A 6,000-nucleotide genomic window follows, 5' to 3' on the forward strand; every position below is an offset into this window, starting at 1 on the left:
ATCGCAGGGTGTAGATTTGAACATTTATCTTCCACGTGGGGGCTCAACTACCCTGACCTTTTTGCAACGTGCTCTGACTCAAGAGCCACACACACAAAGGTGATTACAGCTCTCCCCAAACTCCCTGGGAACCCTGACTTAAGAAAAGGGAGGTCTCCTGAGAGATAAAAGTGACTACAAGCTTGCCAAAATAGAAAGACTTCAATTCAGAACACTTCTGATTTCTCCTTTCCTTGTTCTACAAGGTCCACTGCTCAAGAACTGTTTTGGGAAAGGTCATCGCTAGCTCTTACTGCTGAGATGAAGTCATGAAAAAGAACTGTGCCAAACAAAAGGTCAGGGATGAAGATCTGCCCTTGGGGACGACTGAGAAGCAATCTCTCCTGGGAGAGGCTCACTCAGGAAGTCAGCGCAGACAGCATCCCCTGGGTAATGTTTCAGGAAGTGTACTAACAGGTCCAGCCTTGGCCAACTCATGAAATGCGGGTGGAAGGGGGGAATGATGATTTCTGAAGATCAGACTATGGACTACAGGGGAGGAGAGAGGATGGAATGGTAATAGCCAAGGGTGTGGTAACAGTTACTTTGACAACAGTTGCTCCTGCCATGCCCACTTGGTTCCCAGGACTTTCCCTAAATCCCTGTTTTAGAATTCTGCTAGGTTTTTCCTCCTTCACTGTGTTCTTCTGCAGTATGGATGTGTGTATCCATTGCTAAACCTAACTCTCCAGGACAGTCAATGCCTAGATTATGGCACCTTTAAAAATGTTTCTCTGTAGACCTCACACCTTTTTTTTTTTTTTAAATCTAAGCCAAGTGCTCTGACACAAACTATGTCAACTATTAACACCAAAAGGCGAACAGGACACAAATAGTTGTCAAGGGACATTAGATTTGGGCCCTGGTCCTGTAGATCACTGTGACTCTCCTCAGGCCTCGGTCTCTTCATCTATAAAACATAAATAGCTGGGTGCTGGTGGCTCATGCCTATAATCCTAGTTACCCAGGAGGCTAAGATCTGAAGCCAGCCTGGGCAGGAAAGTCCGTGAGACTCTTATCTCTAATTAACCACCAGAAAACCAGAAGTGATGCTGTGGCTCAAGGGGTAGAGCGCTTGCCTTGAGAGGAAGAGCTCAGGGACAGTGCCCAGGCCTACCCAGAGTTCAAGCCCCATGACTCAAATAAAACAAAAGAAAACCCATTAATAAAGAAGGGTCACAGTCTCCCCCCACCCTTTTTTAAGTAATGAGGACATGCCAATGAAGAAACTTTCACCATCTGCCTCATTTTAAATGTGTCCATTTAATGAATCAGCCCTTCTTGGTGTAGAGCTTAGCTCCACCCCACCATATATGCACCTAAAGAAAATCCTTATAGTACCATCTGTAATACAGACAGCTGAAAGTGATCCAAATGACTGAGTACAGGAACACCTCTGAAATATTTGTATCTGAAATACTGGCAATACAATACCACAGAAAATCCAAAAGTCAATGATATAGGTCTGTGTTCCCAACAAGCTGATTCCCCAAGATACAATACTGGGGAGATAAAGCTAATTACAGAATCAGATACCCTGCCCTGACCCTTTTATGTAAACTAACAACAAAAATTAAAATTTGGTGACATGAGATGAAACTGTAACAGAGATTTGATGTACACCCAGTTTGTGACAGTACTTATCTATGGGAAAAAAGAGGAATAAGAACAGGAAAATATGGATTCGTTGCTCTTTAAATTTTACTTTCTGGCAGGGAGCTCAAATTTAACTGAAATGGTTTATTTCTTTTTGCTTATGTGGTGCTGAGGAATGGAACCCAGGGCCTCAGGCATGCAAGGCAAGTGCTCTACCACTGAGCCACCTTCCCAGCCCATTGAAATGGTTTATTTCTTAAAAATGAAAAATAATGTAAAGTACTAGTGACAAAATGTCATTTTCTTCCCTTCTTTTCTGCTGTGATGGGAAATGAACCCAGGGCCTAACACATCTAAACAAGTGCTCTGTCACATACATACATACATTACATACATACATACATACATAATACATTATAATATATATTATATATATTAGTGAATGCCAGGTACACAGGTACGTCCTAAATTATCTGTGTGGAATACTTCATATTAATATCTTTGAAAACTAAGAAGTTCCTTAGAATTCCTCAGAAACATTTCCACATTATTTGAAGAGTCACCACACCTATAATAATAAAGCTATTTTCAATTCTATTTTATTTTTCTTTGCTTTACTGAACAAGTAAAATGCTTTTAGTTAACTGAGACACATCTCAACACAGCTTAAGTCTTTTTTTTTTAACAGCTGAAGTCTTAACATGCTCTGTGTTATGGTCATGAGTCTTAGTGGTAAACAATTCATATGGACACCTGCTTCAGATACTGAGGTACCTCCTCAAAAACACTCAGCTTGTTACCAAGCGGTACTTGACTCAGTGCCAAGCCACGGGACAGTCTTAGTGTGTTTCGGTGCAGTTGTACATGAGTTAAGAGAAAACTTCTAGCCCTCCTGACATCAGGCAGTCATGCGATTAAAACCATATTCTCTGTTTTGGAAAATAAATAATTACCAAGAACACAAGAATGAAAGACAAATCGAATATATGTTTAATTAAGGTCACTGCCAAAAACCATACCACAATGTTAGGAAGATCATAGAAAAACTATCTGACCTTTAAATTATTTTATTTAAAAGATTTCCTAATAGCAGTGAGCAATATGCTTTCGTTTTCCAAAATTCTTGAAAAAGCTCTCAGTGCAGTAATTTATGGTTCAGAACAGAGCCATAAATTGAATTTTTCTGAAATTAAAAGCAAACAGCCCATCACCAACAAAATCCTTGCTCAAAGGAGCCATCAAACAGAAGAAAATGAAATGAAACCCACATGACTGAGGAACTGTAATCTATCTGTTGGTACATTCTTTTAAGCTTCTGCCACCAACCACCACAGATCTTTGTAATATGCCATGTATTTTCTCTCTCAGCAGAAAAATGGGCCGTTAATGAGACTAGATTACAAAAAGCAGCTTTGCCAGGCATGGTGACACACGTTTATAATCCCAGATGCATGGGAGGCAGAGATGGGAGGAACAAGGCTCCAGGTCCAGCAAGGCAAAAGAAAAGTTATCAAGCCTCTATCTCAACAAACAAGCTGGGTGTGGTAGCTAGGCAGAAGGTGAAACTGGGTGGCAGTCTGAGGGTGGTCCTGGGCAAAAGCATCTATCTGAAAAATAGAGTAAGGCAAAAGGAGCTTGTTCAAGTGATAGATTGCTTGCTTGGCAAGCATAAGACCCTGAGAGTTCAAGCCCTTGTATTGTATTAAAACAACAACAACAACAATAACTAAAACAACAACAAGAAGACCAGCTACACAGATTTAAGAGGAGTGGCTATTCCAAAATAAACTAAAGTTAGGGTATGGAAGAACCACATGCCTTCTTGAGGAAAGACTGACATTTGCGAGCTGACTCACTCAGCCAGAGCTCTGAAGAGGGGTTTTCCAGTACTAGAGCCCACTGATCACCGCTGGGGAATACACTGACTTTTCACTGTTCTGTCTACTATAGGCAAATCTGAGAGGCAAACTCTCTATGTGAAAAATGACCCGATCTTTCTTAAGGATACAGGTTGAAGAATTACCTTTCAGAGTAGAAATATGCAACTTCCTCTTATCATTTCAACCCTAACAAAGAAAAAGCAAACAAAATGTTTTAACATGAACAATGCAGAGATGCACAGATGCCCCAATTCTATCCACAGGGAATGTCAGATGATGTTGGTAGCTGGTGTAACAACCACAGTGCTCAGACACTCAACAGGAGAGCCATCTAGAAAAGCCTAACCATCCTCAGTGATGTTCCTTAAGAGTGGTTTCATAAGAACATCAGCAAACAACAAGGAAGCAAAATGAAAGTGCTCTGCTTGAAAAGAACCGACTCTGCTGCTCAGGCTTTCCATTCATCTTCCTTTCCCCTAATAACAAACTTCCTTTTGTTGATCAGTTACCATTCTCATATATATAAGCAATGAACTCTAAATGCCAGAATATTATTTACCTACAGAGCTGCTTTTCATAATGAAATACTAAAGCAAAATACAATCATCAGACAGTCTAAGTTCTTCTGTTTCTTTAGATTACAGCTGGTTTACTTGTTTTATTTTTTGGATCAAGAGGAAGCTCCTACTACAAAAGTACTCTGAGGCTGCTAACACAAGAGAAAATAAATCAATAATAATATAAATATTTCTTTACATCTGTTAGAAGCAAACAGTAAAACCCTGGCAAGATCCAAAAGCCCAAGTAACAAATTCTTTATTCTGAAGGACACACCAAGCTTTCTACAAATACATTTTTCTGTGGAAGCCGGAAAGAATAACTGATCATCCAAGGTCAGTTTTACATGAGAAAGAATAATTCACTGTAAACACAGCTCTTCTCACCATGAATTCACTTAATCCTAAAGCAGGAGCAGATTGGGCTGTGCAAAAGTCCTTCTAGGGTTTCCTTTAAATTACTTTGAAATATTCCTGACAAAAGACTCCAGCTTCTGCCTGGACTTCTGGTGTTTAAATCCAGGAGGAGAGTGGATGAAAGCTATGTGAATGTTATCTGCTTGTGATTTCTAGCTGCTCTGACCATGACTACCTCTGCATTCCTCCTCATAAAGGGCTTAGCTGTTACACTCTGTCTCAGACTGGCACAGGTGGGATCTGGTGATGTCAGAGATGCTGAGGTTAAAACAGTCTATGCTGTTCAATCCTTTAGTATCTTCATTTAGATAGTCATATTAAAGTGGTGGAAGGAAGACAAGATAGCAATGCAAATCATCTTAATCACCCTGAAGAACTATGTAGCTGCTCATCTTTCTAAACCACACCTGGAAACCTGATTGAGCAGGTGTGAAGCTTCATGGGGGAGGAGTGAAATGGGGTGATGTTAAACAACAAAAAGTTACTTTCTTGAGAGGGATGGAACATTTACTGAAACTCCTGGGAAGATTCAACATGAGAGGCGACGAAGGGAAAGAACAAATGATTCTGAGTCTACCAATTACTCAGCCCTTCCATTTCCTGCCAAGATAACAGATGGGGCTTCATGCATGCAAACGTGGATTGCAGGCACTGGCCTCCGGGAAGCCAGGAGAAGCAGACCACTGCTTCTTGTTTTCTGGGAGGATGATTATAACTGTTCCTTTGTTTCCAAGCCTTGACTTCTTCCTTCCTCCTCCTCCTAGTCACATGAGGAAGGCTGCACAATCTAATACACAAATTTCACTGCCACTCCCAGATGGTGAGCCAATTTCAACACTACATTTGGAGCAGGGAACAAAATTGTAGTTCATGCATGGGTGCCTAAGTTTCTGACGTGGAAATATATTTTTGACCTTTGGATGCTTGGTAGGTAACAATAATATCCTATCTGAACTACAAGCTTCTCTGTCCTGTGGGTGATTTCTCCAATTGTGACATGAGACAGGCAGCTGCCATGGTGTCATCAAAGCAGAGGACAAGAAGGCTGCTGAAGGGGCCAAGGTTATACCTAGGAAGCTAAATTAATATTATCCCTTGTATCTGCCACCCCAGTTTAATCAGCAGCAGGCAGAACAGCACCACAACTGTTTGTATCAATGGCAAAAGGTTGTAAGGCGTTATTAGTGCCTTGGCAAACCTTCAGAAAAAAAGAATATTGGGTGGGCCATTCAGTTTTTTTATGTGTACATGACAGGTTTAACTTAGCGTTTTTAAAAATCACTACTTTAATAGAAACAACAGAGCCAAGAACTATACACAACATTTTAAGATTCATTAAGACAAAGGTGAATGAGGGGAAGAAATAAAAAGTTTTCAATTTACATTAAAAAAAAAATCCTCTCCTGGGCTGGGAAGGTGGCTTGCCTTGCATGCCTGAGGCCCTGGGTTCGATTCCTCAGCACCACATAAGCAAAAAGAAAAAAGCCGGAAGTGGCACTGTGGCTCAAGTG

General features: G+C 40.7%; 1 protein-coding gene across 3 annotated transcripts in view; it reads right to left on the reverse strand.

Moving 5' to 3' along the window:
- Positions 1 to 6,000, reverse strand: part of Akap13 (A kinase (PRKA) anchor protein 13) — a 132,193-nt gene that overhangs the window by 25,116 nt on the left and 101,077 nt on the right. The window lies entirely within an intron of this gene.

The sequence above is a fragment of the Dipodomys ordii genome, unplaced genomic scaffold (genome assembly GCF_000151885.1).
Source record: "Dipodomys ordii isolate 6190 unplaced genomic scaffold, Dord_2.0 Scaffold15, whole genome shotgun sequence".
In the NCBI taxonomy this organism is placed as follows: domain Eukaryota; kingdom Metazoa; phylum Chordata; class Mammalia; order Rodentia; family Heteromyidae; genus Dipodomys; species Dipodomys ordii.